This window comes from Bos taurus, chromosome 17 (genome assembly GCF_002263795.3).
Source record: "Bos taurus isolate L1 Dominette 01449 registration number 42190680 breed Hereford chromosome 17, ARS-UCD2.0, whole genome shotgun sequence".
NCBI classification, from domain to species: domain Eukaryota; kingdom Metazoa; phylum Chordata; class Mammalia; order Artiodactyla; family Bovidae; genus Bos; species Bos taurus.
Genome location: NC_037344.1, coordinates 14,463,277 through 14,480,632, shown reverse-complemented (window position 1 = coordinate 14,480,632; position 17,356 = coordinate 14,463,277). Strand labels below are relative to the sequence as shown.

Sequence of the window (17,356 nt, the reverse complement as noted above, 5' to 3'; positions counted from 1 at the left end):
AAGCAGAAGTTGGGGCAAGGGAGGACTCAAGTAGAGTGGACCTAGGAAAGGAGAGGGTTGATAAGCAGGCGTTACAGTGGGAGGCTTGGGAAAGGTTGATGATCTGATAAAGGGAATTGATGAAGTAGAAAACAGAGATTCCATTAAACCTTAACCCGAGGAGCATTCTCCGTTGTATGGCCTGCAGCTAATGATGCTGACCCTGCACAAGCCAAGAAGCCAGTGCAGTCCTAGTCCCAAGGGGCCATGGGAAAAAACATATCCATGGTCATGAGAGTATAAATGCCCTTTATTGACTTTAAACTCTTAGAGTCAATCTTTATAGAGTTTAAAAAAAAAAACAACAAAATTGAGATGGTTATAGGACAGAATGTGTTATCAGCCTTGATAGTGTGAGAGTTATGTGGATAGCAGATGAAAATTAGGCAGTGGGAGGTCATTGAGGAAAGATGGAGGAGGGGAATGAAAGCAAATTGTTCCTAGAAAATTACTCTATGCCTGATAAACCACACAGTGGCTTAGTATGTGGTGCAGAATCCATCTGGTCGAGGGGCTGAACCGGGGTTACCGCTACTTTGGGAGGAAGCGGGGAAGAGGCAGAGGGGGAAAGTGAGCTGTCAAAGCTAGACCTCCATGGATTATGTCTGAAAATGAGAAGTCATGTAGAAGCATAGTGTTTGGAAATAAGATGTATCTTTTATGCACAGGGAAGAGACTCAGTTCATATGGTTCAAATGCAGACCTTAATGAAGGAACTACTTATGGTGCTGTGGCTTGGGCTTACATGAGGGTCCTGATACCCTTAGGGCTGGAGGAACAGGGGTGGGAAATAATAAATGCTCATTTAAAAAGCTGTATATACCAGACCCCTGAGCCCTGAAACAATAAGTAACCACCCAGGGGCTCTGTGTTCAGGAATTAGGTAAAGCTGGGAAAAAGGGGGATAAATACACTCACCTCTTCCCCAGACACAGAGACAGGTGGAGAATGGGTCTGTGGTGAGGGGTTAAACCAGGAATAACCAACCCAGGGTAACCACCAAGAGAAGCCCAAACCAGGACTAGCTTCTCTTTAGAGTCCAGCTCAGGGTGAGGATGCCTGCGGTGGGATTATAGTATTGTGTGATAAGTTCTTCTGTACAACTTGATGTTTGACCTTCTGCAGATATGAATTTAATAGAACATTTTAATATACATATCTTTATTCAGCACCTGTCATATCATCCGACGTGCTAGAAGCTTGGTGGACTGGAGAGACTCAGTCTCCTCTTAATTCCTTATTGTCTCCTTGGAGAGAGAAGATGCTAAACCAACCATCAAACAAAATAATCAGTATGATTACAAATTGTGATGAATGCTGTAAGTTTAATTTCATAGCACGCAGAAAGTTAGCACTACTTGTATAAACTTAAGTCTTTAATAGAGATACTGCACTGATTTTTAAAATGTAATTATTTGAGAATAGGAACAGTTCTTTTCTTGAGTAGCTTGTTGAGCTCAAACGGCATGCTGCAAATCAGATCTACAAACACAACAGCTGTCTCATTTGTTCCCTTGTTACTCATTTTAATGAATCACTTGAACAGACTTCAAAACGTTAAATTAGATATATAAGCATGCTTGAAGAATTATATCATAATATCATATTTCAAATTTAGTAGTGATATCATTGTCTAAACATAGTAAGTTTTAAGAAAGTCAGTTTTTTAGCTACTTTGCCCTCTATAAATAATGTGGTAGTAAAACAGCAGATAAAAATTAACCGAAGAATCCATAACATCCAAGTATAGAAAGCTGGGGAAGTTCCCCCACATCCCTTCTTCCTGACATAGGAGCCTTGATGCTTGGAGTAAATCTTTTGAGGGTCCTCAAAGGTGGAAATTTGCTGTTCCTTGCCTTTGTAGTCGAGGTCTGAGCAACAAGAAAGTCGGGAAGGCATTACCAGCACAGAGTTTTCCTCTGTGTTCTTGATACTTCCTGTTGCCGAGGGTTTGTCCAAAGGGAAAAGATAAATGAACAGAGGAAGATGTATTTCAGCTGTCTTCTCATTCCTCTCGCCTTTCATACCATTCACAGCAGTCTGAGAACAGAAAAAAAAAAAAAAAAAGTTACATCTTGTGTTCCTCTACCCTGAGCATTTGCTTATTAAAATAAACCTTGACTGCTCCATCTCCCCTGATTTGGGCCTCTCTGTTTCCTCCATGAAAAAGCTGGTGAGGGTGTTTAAAGCTGATAACTGTGTCACATGTAAGATATAGTCATAAATCACTGGAAATGAACTGTTTTTAGAACCTGCCAGAACTATCATACTAATGCACTTCTACAAAGGGCGGTAAATATGATAATTAAGGGAACTGTTTATTTTAGTCCCTTTATTCATCTCTGAATGTTTTTTGGTATGGATCCTCTTATTTGATTGTTTTATACAATTCTGGGAAATAGCTCTTACCAGTGTAGGAGTTTTAGATGTGCAAGTACTTACATACGGGAGAAAATCTGGTATCACATCTCTTGGCTCAGACGGTAAAGCATCTGTCTACCATGTGGGAGACATGGGTTCGATCCCTGGATCGGGAAGATCCTCTGGAGAAGGAAATGGCAATCCATTCCAGTACTATCGCCTGGAAAATCCCATGGACAGAGGAGCTTGGTAAGCTACATACAGTCCATGGGGTCGCAAAGAGTCAGACACGACTGAGCGACTTCACTTTCACTTTTAAGTTATTTAGCATTCTGATTCTTTCGGAGGTTAAGAAGTAGAACCACTGGGTCACTGAAGCCTCGAAACGCTTAAGACTTGTATCTCCTTTCAGGAGTGATTTTCGGATGTTTTGTTCAGTTAGTGAAGTTTCTGTAACCCTGGCCGGTTGGCTCGCAGAGGTGTGTCACCAGTCATAAGGAGTGGAGGGGGTCACGTGACTGGTTGTTTACGTAAGTCAGTAGCAGTGTCTGTCATCTTCATATTTAAAGAACTGTACATGTTAGTGCGAAACTCGGGTATAAAATGGGCCGCCGGTTTGGAGGCGAGTCGGCTGCTGCAGCAGATGAGATCATAGACAAAACCCACACCCCTCTCCAGACAGAAAGATCCCCATGGAGATAAGCCTGCTTTCTGGGAGGAGTCACTCAGCCACGTCTGCCATCGCTGTTGAGCGTCTCTGTTTCACTTTACCGGCCCCTTGATTTGAAGTGCAGTGAAATGAATACAGAGCTTGCCAGAGGCATCTTTGTAGAAGTGATTCTGTTTTAGCCACTCATGTCAAAGACACCTGAAAACACCAGAGATTAAAGCAGGCTGACCGCGTGAACTTAGAAACTAGCAGTTAGTAAATTGTCTTCTTAAAGATCCAGAAACCCATATGCCACCTAGAGATGCCATCTAGAGATGCCAACTTCTCCTTAAAAGGTAATGAGGAAAGGTCCAAAGGTGCATAAGGAAAGAGTGAACCTACCGAAGCTGATACAAGAGTTTTGTCTTCGGAGCAAAAGTGTTGAATAGGAATTTGGAAGTTAGCTTTCTGTCCTTGAGTGACTGATTCGTAGAAGTGCGAAGTAAGCTCGTTGTGCCTTGCACTTTGTTCTGTTCTGGTTTGGGTTTTCCTGATTTCTGTAGTGCCAGCCTTTCTTACGTTTTCTCTGCTCATGAGGACTCCACTAGGGGGCAGACAACAGAACGGAATATAAAGGAAACCTATTCAGTGCATTGCCTGTGTTTGCTACTCTTTCTGGATACCTTAGGGGAAGGTCTTTCTATTTTGTGTATTTCACGTAATGGCATCTTTATCATGCTTATAGCTATATATTTTAAGTGTAAATGCTTATTCAGGCTTAATGATAGTTTCCCAATTAATACATTATCACAGTATATTTCTTTTGGTTTTCTAGCGTGTTTCTGGCATCGAACCTCAAACCACTAATTATTATTTGTGGACGACCATAATGATGGTCCCTGTGAGGTCCACCTTATCCGTGAATATTCTTCTTCATTCATTCACTCAGTAACCACTCATTGGGTTCCTACTTTTGTCAAGCATTGTGTGGGTTAGGTTTTGAGACTAGAGCAGTGAAGAGAGAGTTCTTAGGAGGCTGCACATAACAAATGCTTACGTGCAACTGCTCCCTAAGCCATTTGGTGAAAGGACTAGGCTGAGAGGGCAAAGAAGGGATTCTTCTTTTTTTTCCCTTTCAATTCTTTTATAATTTTTAATAAAATGTTTAAAGGTTATACTTCGTTGGCAGTTATTATAAAGTATTGATTATATTCCCCATGTTGTACAGTGCATCCTGGTAGCCTATTTTACAGCCAGTAGTTTCTGCCTCCCACCGCCCCCCACCCCACCTCTGTAAGGAATTGTCCTCCTCCCCACAAGGAGTACATGATGGCTACAATGCTGGGTAGTTTTTATTTCTGATTACTCTTCACCAGCTGCTCCTAAAGATTAGAAAGCCATATGGGGTTGGTGTGGGGACCTCAAAGTCCAGGAGACTGGCTAAAGGTCTAGTTTTGTTTGTTTTCTTTCTTCTTTTTTGTCTTTGCTCCTCAAGAATTAGATCTAGTTACCTGAAACTCATTAACCTCTGCCAGCCTAGGGTTACAGAATATTAATCTTTAAATGAAAACCTCGTTAATTTGTCTTTACATGGTCAGTTGTTCAACAAAATATAGAACCGGTGCTTTTGATTTTATTTTCTTTTTTTAAAGCTAGTCAGATTTTAACCAGAGATAACTTTTGTTGTTGTTGTTTAGTGGCTAAGTCGTGTCAGACGCTTTGCGACCCCCTGGACTCTAGGCCACCAAGCTCCTCTGTCCACGGGATTCTCCAGGCAAGAATACTGCAGGGGGTCACCATTTCCCTCTCCAGGGGATCTCTCTGCCCAGGGCTCAAACCCTGGGTCCCCTGCATCGGCGGGTGGATTCTTTACCACTGAGCCACCAGGGAAGCCAGAGATACTTGGTTTCTCCTCAGTTTTGGACCAAACTATCCTCTGTTCATTGTAGATAATGTATAACTAGATCGCCTAATCTTTTAATCTTAAAGTATAAACATTTCTGAGAATATCTTCAGTTTACAATGCCTAATGTTAAGTTGAAGAATCAAAAAGTCTTTTTTTCTGGAATAAATTCTTTTTCTGTTAGATTTAATAAATCATTCTATACAGAATGAGATTGCCATTATTGGTAAATAGAGGCTGCCATTTCTTTCGAGAAGATAATACATGTTTGTTTTCACCATTATGTGCTTAGAGCATTAACTGCATTCTGTACAAAATTGGACAAGGCCCCATAGGACATCCTTTGAGTAATTAAATATCTTAATTGCTAGAGTGTATCTGGGATTCTGTGCTAAGGAAGCCCATGGTGAATAAATGTCCTGTGTTTTTACAGTCCTTAAGTGTGTTTTCTTTATCAGGTTTCAGAAAGCATTTCAATGAGGGCTTCACCTTTATTTCTGTAAATTCTAGCATGATAAGCAACACCTGGAAAAATTAATGAATATTAGTGAATATTAGTGAAATATTAATTAATTCAAATTTTAAACCCAAGAATTTTAAGCTTCTGAAAGTTAGAAGTGTGGCTCAGGAAACCAGAAACACATCATCTGTATTGTAAAAGTTAGCTGCTTAGCATTGATGCGTATACACTACTATGTGTGAAATACGTGTCTATTGAGAAGCTCCTGGATAGCACGGGGACCTCGGCTTGATGCTCTGTGATAACCCAGAGGGCTACAGTGGTGGTGGGGAGGCACAGGAGGGAGGGGACATATGTATACTTACAGCTCATGCACGCTTTTGTACAGCAAAAACCAACAGAACATTGTAAAGCAATTATCCTCCAATTTTTAAAAAAAAGTTAGCTACTTTGAAAGTATATATGTACATGGATAAAAATTAGATGAAAATATGGAAAAATGTATTTTTGATGGTGGTAGGATTATATATAATTTCCTCCAGTTTTTCAGTTGAATTTGTTGTTGATTGTCGTTTATTTTGTTAAAAAAATGCCTGTACAACTTACACAGTTTTGTTCTGAAGAACACTTCTTTTGGATCTTGGATAGCCTCCAGAAATGTGGATTCTTCATTTGAAGTTTATAATATATAGTATAGGGCTACGTCTCTTGCTATAGGTTTTTCTTTTTCTTATTTCTTTCAATAGCTGATTTTTTAGAATTAAATGCAGAGGATAAAATCTAAACAAATTCTATCCAGCAATTAATAACAAAAAGTAATTTTGCATAACTTAGACTGAATATTTTTTCCCTACACTAATAACATACTCCTTTGAATGTTTATAGTCTTAGCGCACCCTTCCCCTTCTGCCAGCAATCCCAGTTGATAAAGCATTGTGGGTTTTAGCTAGAAATTTCCCCCTGTGTTTGAGCTAGAATGATTTCACTTTTTAGGAACAGCACAAGAATTAGAACTGTTGCTGGCGGTCCAGTGGTTAGGACCCTGTGCTTCCACTGCCAAGGACACAAGTTCATTCCCTGGTCGGGGAACTATTAATAAGACCCCACAAGCCATGTAGCACAGCCACAGAATTGTTGCCTTTAACATGCCTACACTACTCATGGACCAAGTGGGCTGCAGGCACTTTTACACATATGTACATATTCCATCTGACTTCCTGTCTACATGTATCTACTGCAGTAGCACCTACAGTCTTAGGAACGGGGCAGGGACTAGATCGGAGAGTGGGTATACTGGGTGGAAAAATATAGACAGGATATCCTCTTGCAGAATTTCATGACAGGCTGATCCCACCACAAGGAGCTGGGGGTTTGTGGTCTTCTGAAGCCCTCTAATTAAATGGAGGAAGCGATACCATTTTTTTTTTCCCTGCTTGTCCTCTCCCTTCCAGATCCACTCCACCTTCACTCTAGTTAAATGCCACCAATTATATATTTAAACTAAAAGCCTGAAATGTGGATTTCTGTGGCCAAGTGTGGGACGTCCCAGTGACGTCTCTGAAAACCCAGAGCCAATCCCTGTGCTTCGAACTCAAGGTTTATATTTAGAAAACTGTGTGAATCCTGTATTTTCACAATGTTGTAAACATGTTTGTGTGGCTATTTTTAGCTTCTGCAGACTTCAGTGAACTTCCAAGCTGGCAAGTCAGGTGCACTCAGTTGTCATCTGTTACCTCAGATGCCAGCACTTTGTGAATGACTGATTGTCTTGGGTTTCTAACATATTTAAAGCAGAGAAGTGTACAAGTTATCTTGTGTCAACTGCATGTGATATGTCTATATTATTATACATATGGTCTTTCTTTTTTAAGCTTTTATGAACTGTATAGCTTGGGTAGCAGTTTTTCTTGGAGTTTAGGATGAGTTGGGTCCTGCCAAATGGGACCAGCAGAAATAGCTAGTCTTTTTTTTTTTTTTTTATTTTTTAAACTTTACATAATTGTATTAGTTTTGCCAAATATCAAAATGAATCCATCACAGGTATACATGTGCTCCCCATCCTGAACCCTCCTCCCTCCCCATACCATCCCTCTGGGTCGTCCCAGTGCACTAGCCCCAAGCATCCAGTATCATGCATTGAACCTGGACTAGTCTTTTTCTCTTTCCCCCAGCCCTTCTCTCCCAGTCCTCAGCATTAAATCATGTACATGTAAATCCTTCCAGTCACTGTTCTTTTCAGTCCACTGTCAATCCATTCAGTCACTCAGTTGTGTCTGACTCTTTGCGACCCCAAGGACTGCAGCACGCCAGGCCTCCCTGTCCATCACCAACTCCCGGAGTTTACCCGAACTCATGTCCATTGAGTCAGTAATGCCATCCAACTGTCTCATCCTCTGTCGTCCCCTTCTCCTCCCTCCCTCAATCTTTCCCAGCATCAGGGTCTTTTCCAGTGAGTCAGTTCTTTGCATCAGGTGGCCAAAGTATTAGAGTTTCAGCTTCAGCATCAGTCCTTCCAATGGAATATTCAGGACTGATTTCCTTTAGGATGGACTGGTTGGATCTCCTTGCTGTCCAAGGGACTCTCAAGAGTCTTCTCCAACACAACAGTCGAAAGCATCAATTCTTCGGCACTCAGCTTTCTTTATAGTCTAACTTTCATATCCATACATGACTACTGAAAAAACCATAGCTTTGACTAGACAGACCTTTGTTGTCAAAGTAATGTCTCTGGTTTTTAATATGCTGTCTAGGTTGGTCATAACTTTCCTTCCAAGGGGCAAGAGTCTTTTAATTTCAGTCACCATCTGCAGTGATTTTGGAGCCCAAAAAGATAAAGTCTGACACTGTTTCCACTGTTTCCCCATCTATTTGCCATGAAGTGATGGGACTAGATGCCATGATCTTAGTTTTCTGAATGTTGAGCTTTAAGCCAACTTTTTCGCTCTCCTCTTTCACTTTAATCAAGAGGCTCTTTAGTTCTTCTTCACTTTCTGCCATAAGGGTGGTGTCATCTGCATATCTGAGGTTATTGATATTTCTCCCGATAATCTTGATTCCAGCTTGTGCTTCATCCAATCCAGCGTTTCTCATGATGTACTCTGCATAGAAGTTAAATAAGCAGGGTGACATTATACAGCCTTGGCATACTCCTTTCCCGATTTGGAACCAGTCTGTTGTTCCATGTCCAGTTCTAACTTGCTTCCTGACCTGCATACAGATTTCTCAGAAGGCAGATCAGGTGGTCTGATATTCCCATCTTTTGAAGAATTTTCCACAGTTTGTTGTGATCCACATAGTCAAAGGCTTTGGCATAGTCAATAAAACAGAAGTAGATATTTTTCTGGAAGTGTCTTGCTTTTTCAATGATCCAGCGATGTTGGCAATTTGATCTCTGGTTCCTCTGCCTTTTCTAAATCCAGCTTGAATATCTGGGAGTTCTCAGTTCATGTACTGCTGAAATCTGGCTTGGAGAATTTTGAGCATTACTTTGCTAGCATGTGAGATGAGTGCAATTGTGCGGTAGTTTGAGCATTCTTTGGCATTACCTTTCTTTGGGATTGGAATGAAAGCTGACCTTTTCCAGTCCTGTGGCCACTGCTGAATTTTCCAAATTTGCTGGCTGAGGGCAGCACTTTCACAGCATCATCTTACAGGATTTGGAATAGCTCAACTGGAATTTCATCGCCTCCACTAGCTTTGTTCATAGTGATACTTTCTAAGGTCTACTTGACTTCACATTCCAGGATGTCTGGCTGTAGGTGAGTGATCACACCATCATGATTATCTTGGTCATGAAGATCTTTTTGGTACAGTTCTTCTGTGTATTCTTGCCACCTCTTCTTAATATCTTCTGCTTGTGTTAGGTCCATACCATTTCTGTCCTTTATTGTGTTCACCTTTGCATGAAACGTTCCCTTGGTATCTCTAATTTTCTTGAAGAGATCTCTAGTCTTTCCCTTTTTTCTTCCTATTGGTCAAAGATTATAAGACTTGGGTGGTATAGAGGGAGATGGAAAGTTGACCGAAAAAAGAAAGCTGGGCTCTTTTGAGGGCCAAGACATCATAGAACGGGCAAGATGGTGCTGATTAGTTGAAAAAGAGAGGTAAATGATCAACAGCTTTTCTTACAGGGTAAGATGATTATCTGGATGTCACATGAATGAAAAAGTGTTTTTCCCCCAAATAATCATGTCTTTGCAAAGGATAATGCTCGCCTCTATCACTGAAGGGAGACGGCGAGGAGAGCATCATTGTCAACACTCGGGCTCAGTCTTCTATGGTCCCATCCAAGATCCTCTTCATTCATTATCTGTGGAGTAATTTTTGCGTCGTGTTCGGCTTTGTGCTTACTTCTCTTTGGGTGAGATTCTTCTTCCTTGCCTCCTGAACTTAATGTGCTTTATAGTCAATGACTCCAGAATGCATAATTCATCTCTTTGGAAGCATGCCTTTCCAAGGAAGCCTTTCATTGCCACATATCTTTTGTTCCGGAAGCTTTAGATTGAGTTTCATGTTAAGAAGAAAATTATACAAAGCATTATTCTGGCTCATTCAAGATAAATGTAGTTATGGAAATTGGAATTTTGTTTTGTACCACTTTATGCTTCTCCTCTGCTTCTTAATGTGAAAGTGTTGTTTCTGAAGTGTCATCCAAATAGCACTGTTTTACTTTATCGTGAATTCTGACTGTTCAGTACAAAGCAGGGGAGAAAAGGAGAATGTTTTTGTATGTTTTGCTGGAAACTAAAAATGCTAGCTTTTTTCCAGAATTAATTATTACTTTTCAATTGAATAGCTAAAGAAGAAAGAGTTTAGACACTTGTTGGGTTTATGAAGATAAACTTTTTTTTTTTAATTTTAAAGTGTTATTAGTGTTATATTTTTTTAAAAAGTCACTATTTAAGCAAGCATGTTCTTTTCCCAAGAATAATATTAATAAAAATAATGCAGGGGACATGCATTTGTGGGGCACAGTAAAATCAGGAAACATATTCACATAATTGTTAGCATCTCAGGCACAGCAGCCTACAGTAACATTTCACAATTTTAAACATTCGTTGTGGGTTTTCTTATTTAGAACTGCAACCTCTTTAGCAATTGGTATTGCCTCTTGCTCAAGTCGAAGAAATAGACTGTAAAGCAGCACCGTCCCATGATGGCAACTACACTCGTGGCTAAATTAAATGAACTGGAAAATCCACTCCTGAGTTGCACCAGACATGTTTTAAGTTCTTTGTAGCTGCATGTGACTAGTAGCTGCTGTAATGGTCAACACAGTCATTTTCTTCATGGCAGAAAGTTCTGCTGGACAGCATTGCTCTAAAACTGCACTTAGAATTTGTATCTGTGCTAGAAAATCTGGTGATTTTCAGATGTGATATCAATTTCCTAGCACTGAAACAACAAAATTTAAAGTTCTCACATCTTATTCTTCGCTTAAACCTGTCCATTTTTACTGTACTTCTTCACAGTACATGGCTTGTTGCCTTTATTCTCTTAATGATATTACATCCTACCCTCAGAGACAGGGATGTCATTAGACACACACCCCCCAAAGTTGAACATATAGGAGAATTAGTTGTATATATAATTAAATACACTAACATAAATGTTTTATAACTAAAATACGTAGACGTCTCAATACTGTATGGACTTGTCTGAGGTTGTGGTTCCTGGATTGTAGCACACTGGCATGGTTCCATATGGTTTCATATTGACTTAATCTTGATTAAGTGGTTTCACTTTTTGTTGACTGAACCTTGCAGAGGAGGAGATTTGACAGGATTTGTGGCTGAACTCTTACAGCAATAAGAAGACCCACTGTTGGTCTGGCATAGCATTAATTTATGCAGAGACTGGGTTTGTAAAGAGCAGAGACAGCATCTTCAGGGTCACCCGGAGACATTCAGTCATTCATCCATTTGTTGAGGTAACAGTTGTCACACTGGTCTTTTAAGGCACCACGTCCTTGCCTACTGTGCACTCTGCTAAGCACTTAGATGGAAGAGAAATGAGACAAGATCTTGGGTAGGAAACAGCTGTTCAAAGGTCTTCATGACAGTCAGGAGAAGCTTACTCGAATAGAAATTTGCACAGGTGCTCTGGATACCCTGGAGCAGTCAGCTTCACCTGGAGCAGGTGACGAGCACCAGAGAAGGTACTGATAGACAGGAAGGAGTTGCAGTTTCCCTTCACAGCAGATTCCAGCTACTCCAAAATGGGAAAGATTAGTTCCTGGCCAAGCCCTCTCAGTGTTTGGAAATTTTTCAAACCATGGGGGAGGGGGAATCTTTAAAATGCCATTCAGAGGCATCATTTTAATGACTGTGTCAGACTCCTTCATAGAAGCGTATCTTAATTTATTTCCTCAATTTCCTACTGTCACCAGTTTGCTTCCTGGTTTGCTTAGGACAGAGGAGTTTCCCGAGATGTGGAATTTTGACTTGTAAAAATAGGGATGGTCCTGGGGAAACTGGGATGGTTGGTTACCCTACCTATTGTTGCATATTTAGATTGTTTCAAATATTTGTTCATATAACCAACATTGTTCTGAGTGCTTGGATGCCCTGTGTATTTAGCTGTCTTTTGCATTATTGCCTTTAGTGAGATTCCTAGAGATGAAATGAATGGTTTGATGACTCTGGACGTGTTTGAAGCTCACATCCCTTAATGGTACCTTTGCTGTTTTCAGCTAAATTGGGAGGAATCTGTCTGGACATTTGTGCTACCTCTGCTTCCATGGGTTCTTAGGGAGATATACAAAAGACACACTTGCTCTGTAAGTAACTACAGCTGCCGTTCTAAATCTCCAGGTAACCAGATGGCATAGGACTCCCAAATACTTTTCGTCTAGGGCAAAGGCAGGCTGAAGGCTGATTCCAGAAGTTGAGGTGGACTCCCTGACCCCACTGCCCTGTGATCACACCCTGATGTGAGCACACTGACTCTTAGAGGACTTGGTCACAGGAAAAGGGTGAGATGAAATGAAACCCAAGGCAGGCGGTCTTTCTTCCCAGTACAGGTTCAAGCCTTCAGCCACACAGGACATTTTGAGCTTATCGTGCATCCACTGTTAGCCAGTCTCTTGCCTCTCAGCCTCCTCCTTGTCAGGATGAGGAAGCCTCGGAAACCCACAGAGTTAGTGTGTCCCATAACCCGTACACTTGGAAATATGAGAGATGAGCTAGTATTCACAAGTTAAAATATATATTCAACCTGCCCCACCATGCTGTATTGAGAGGTGACCTACCTTCCTGTGGAATTTTAGAAATGAATGTGCCTAGTTGGGGTCCAAAGTCTCATATCAAACTCTTCTTTGAAGTAAGAAGTATTAAAGGGAAGTCCTGTTTCAAGCATTCTTATCATGTGGCCCAGAGGTCCTGTGAACCCCTGAAACTGTGCGATATTATTTATGTGTCTTTTTTAAAGAAAAGGTTCTATTGCTTTTATAAGATTCGCAGAGCGGTCTAATGATCCCAAAAGGTATAAGAACTAGTTTGTGTTTATAAAATATCAGGGAATTTTTGTCATTGCTGTTTTGTTTATTCCTTTAATGTAGGACTTCCACCAGTTTTGAAGTAGGCATCAGTTTAGCAATGATTTCAACAAGCAAATGAGATGCACTTTCATTAATCATTTAAAATTCCTGAAATTTCTTTCCAGCTACCATAGTGTTTGAGTTAAATTTGATTTTTGTTATTTTTTTGTTAGGTTTGCTATTATGAAACTGCTTTAGGTCTAGCTAATCTGTTTTTGTCCAGACACTGTATGTAAACCCCTATTTAAGAAGTCTGTGGCACAGTTGTTAGCCTACTTCTAGGCATTGTCTTGCATTATTTTTGGTGTATTCTTTTGTTTATATTACTAAGCTAAAGTTAGCACAGATAACACTAGGCTAGAAGATGGTGACAATAGTTTGAAAACAGGAAATTTTAGGCTTGTGTGTGTTTGGAACAGATGATCTTAATGACAGAGCCAATGGAGTGGAAACTTCCACTGAGCCTGTTTTTTCCTTATTTTGCGCTATGAGAAAAGATGGTGCTTCCTGGAAAACAACTCAAGTATTTTAAAGCAAATGGTTTTCTTTTGTCCCTGCTTCATGGCTAATTTGTTTTTCTTTATTTTATTTACCCTAGTTGTATTATTATTATGGAAAGTTAATGTTTTTAATAGGAAAAGTAATTCCCAAAGTGCTTATTTTAGATATTTAAATATCTAAGTATAAGACCGTTTACAGACATGGTTTTTCAAATAAATTAAAATGGTAAGAATGTTAAGACCACCAGACTTTGGGAGAAGAAATTTGTTTCTCTATTTTAAGTGCTTCCAACTTTCCTTTTTTTTTTTTTTAACCCTCTAAATTCCAGTTTTTAAAACAAAGTAGTTATACTTTGTCTAAGCTGTTTCCTGACTAAGACTCAGTCTCTCCAGATGTATCCTGGAATTCTATATTTAAAAGAAAGGCTAAATTTATTCACTAACTGCAGAATATGAAGAGGAATATGCATTTCCATACAGATGTAAGCTCTTTTGTCTTATGTACATCATTCCTAGATTTTAAAATATTAATTAATAGGCATCCTTTTTTAGAACATTTTGAAGCATAAGCTTTTAAAACATGCAATATTTTTAAAATTATTACAGTACTGAGTGGAAAGTCCTTGACAAAAAATCAGACACAAAATCATATAAAATGAAAATATGAAACTGGTCTGACCCTCCCAACCCTATTCCTGGAATGACTGCAGTTAACATTTCCGGTGTGTCTCCTTCCAGACCTGCTCTCTAAACATAGTTTATACATACACACAATCATTTCAGACAAAATGAAATCATACAATTCTGTAGCTTTTTTTTTTTTTAAGTTTAACAATTACCTTGTGAGTATTTTTCATATATGTGCTTCCCAGGTGGCTCAGTGATAAAGAATTCACCTGCAAGAGACGTAGGTTTGATCCCTGAGTTGGAAAAATCGTCTAGAAAAGGAAATGGCAGCCCACTCCAGTATTCTTGCCTGAAAAATCCCCTGGACAGAGGAGCCTGGAGGGCTACAGTCCATGGGGTCATGCTGCTGCTACTGCTGCTAAGTCATGTCAGTCATGTTCGACTCTGTGTGACCCCATAGACGGCAGCCCACCAGGCTCCCGTCCCTGGGATTCTCCAGGCAAGAACACTGGAGTGGGTTGCCATTTCCTTCTCCATGGGGTCATGAGAGCTGGACAAAACTTAGCAACTGAGCATGCGTGCATTTTTCATATGTACAGATTTGTCTCACTTTTTAAATGTTTTGCATCAATTTATTATTGTATCTATATCTCGAAATTTATTTAACCATTATCCTGCTGGTGAAGTTTAGATTAAAACCTCCCTTATTAAAAAATAGCATTTTCATTTAGTGAAACACCTATCTTTGTTAACATTTTACAGATTTCTAAGATTATACATAAGTTTTGAATTCACAGTTGTGACCTTCTTTCCTTAAATTTCAGTCGTGAAATACCCTTTAAGAGATTTCAGAATAAGAAAGTTCCACTCTTTTTTTCCACCAATTTCCTAGGATAATAGTGGGTTAGTAAAATTACAGTGGTGATGTTTCGTGATGGAAGGGCGGCTGAATCGAGAATATAGAAAGTGCTGTTCTTCAGCTTGTCCAGTCAAGGTCAAGTTGAGGATTCAGGGACTGTGACAGACCTGCAGACCTGGATGGAGTCATTAGAGGCCTTTGTGAACCACCCGAAGGGAACACACTGCCTAGGACCTGTGTGCTGGGAGCTCAGAGAAGTGGGAGCAAGTCGGTCAGGCGCCTTAACTCGGAGCAAGCTGAGGAAAGCTGCAAAGAAGAGGTCTTAAGCTAACTCTTGAAGGCAGAGTAGGGTCGTTGGGTGAGAGAAAGAGGATGTGTTAGACTGAAAACAGCAAAATGTGTGTGTTGGCTGGAGAGGCAGGGAGGGTAAGTATTGTTTTGATCTATAATAAGTATGGTTTTGTACACCGACCTGAGAAGTTGGAGTTTGGGCTACCCTAATAACAGTGGACTTCTTCTTTTCTCTCGTTCATTTAAGTTCACTGGCTTTCCCCAGCAGACACAAAAAAACGTAAGGAATGGTCTCAGTTTTCAAAGAACTGGATGTCAGGTTGGGAAAATAATTCATGAGTATATGAAACATTTGGAAATGTACATAGAAAGATAGCTGTAGCCCACCAGGCTCCTGTGTCCGTGAGACTCTCCAGGCAAGCATACTGGAATGGGTTGCCATTTCCTCCTTCCGAGGATCTTTCCGACCCAGAGATCGAACTCAGGTCTCCTGCATTGCAGGCAGATTCTTTATCGTCTGAGCCACCAGTGAAAATGACAAGATAACAGATGGTTCTAAGCTGTCCATAGCCATGCAGAAGACTTTGGCCAAGACTCCTGAGAGCAGGTGTGGCAAGACAAGGGAAAGATTTGAACAGAACTTTGAAGAATGGTTAGGTTTCCAATAGTAGAAAGGAGTTCAAATATACTCTCTGGTGGGGTAAATACTGTGGACAAAAATGAGAAGAGAACAGATAAACTGCTTTGGTGGCAGTAGAAGGCTTGAGAAGAGAAGGAATTAGATACAATTTTAAAAGAACCTCTATACTTGTTTGTTCGCTTAATTCTCTTTCAAAAACCAGCCTAATTCTGCCTGAGCACATTTGAATCACCTGGTGAGCATTTGAAACGCCCTATGCTAAGACTTCCCTTTTGGTGCAGTGATTAAGACTTTACACTTCCAATGCAGAAGCTGTTGGTTCAATCCCTGGTCAGGGAACTAATCCCACATGTGGCATGGTGTGGCCAAAAAAAAAAAACAAAAACAAGAAAACCTCTCATAGCTGTAGAGTTTTAAAACAGATGAATTTATGGTTTATGCACCTCTATCTTTCCTGAATAATTCTTCTCAGCCCAGTTGCAAATGGGCTGGGAAGATTGCAGGCTGCCATCTATGGGATCACACAGAGTCGGACACGACTGAAGCAACTTAGCAGCAGCAGCAGCAGCAATATCCCTATAATGCATAGAGAGTGTGAGAACTTCTGTATTTTTATCCGTGTCTCCTTTGACATATTCAGCATTGCCTGAGCACCTTGCTGGGACATGGCTCCAGTCCTCAAGAAGCTGACTTGTAGGGATGTCAAACTCTGTAACTGGAAATGAGGGGGAAACGGAGAGCTTGGAGGGGGCCATTCAGGGGTGGTTTCCCAAAGTCTGAGCTAAATCTAGGAATGGATTATGTGCTAAGGGCCAGAATGTATCAGGGCCAGAGGGAGTACAGAAGTAGAGTATTAAGGGACCTGCATATATTTCCAATGCAGTTGAAAGGCAGAGCAGCAAAAAGTGGGGCTGGAGAGAGAGCAAAAGCTAGGAGAGCTTGCCAGAGAGAGTTTGGCTTATCCTGCAGGCAGTCACCGAATATAGAGGATAGGTAAAAGCAATGGAAGTACTCTAAGCATTGTAGATACTTACTTTCACCGTCTGATGTAAATATATGTCCACTGGGATCTGTGCACTCTCTGTGCTATTCTCTTTTGATTTTCATATAGAAGCCAAATTTAATCTTGAAACCCTGAGATGGGACACTGGCATCAGACTGTTATGCTTCAAAATGCAGACCTGCTGATGCAATCTTATTTTAACGCATCATTTATTCAACTTCAGGTTGAACTGACTGTTGCATGTAGGAAATGACAACAAAATAAATGTTTGCATAGCTCCCTTAACCACACCTGCTTGTTAGCCAGTGGGTAAAATGATTTTTCACATGTATTTTGTTTAAAATGGCTTTGAATGTTTCCTAAAAAAAGTGTCCTTTTTTGTCTGTAACTGCAGTATAGAATTGGTAAGGCAATGTACAGCTTTCTCCGGGGCTACCAAGGCAGCAAGGATAAAAATAGGGCAAACTTTAAGAATCCCAGATATTTT

General features: G+C 40.3%; 1 protein-coding gene and 1 long non-coding RNA gene across 9 annotated transcripts in view; one reads left to right on the top strand and one right to left on the bottom strand.

Moving 5' to 3' along the window:
* GAB1 (GRB2 associated binding protein 1) overlaps nt 1-17,356 on the top strand; it is a 127,380-nt gene that overhangs the window by 68,561 nt on the left and 41,463 nt on the right. The gene's annotated exons all lie outside the window — the stretch shown is intronic.
* Nucleotides 1,345-3,787, bottom strand: LOC101906545 (uncharacterized). Its single transcript, XR_238043.5, has 2 exons — nt 2,482-3,787; nt 1,345-2,079 (listed from the first exon to the last, which is right to left on the bottom strand). It is a non-coding gene; the product is annotated as an uncharacterized lncRNA (long non-coding RNA).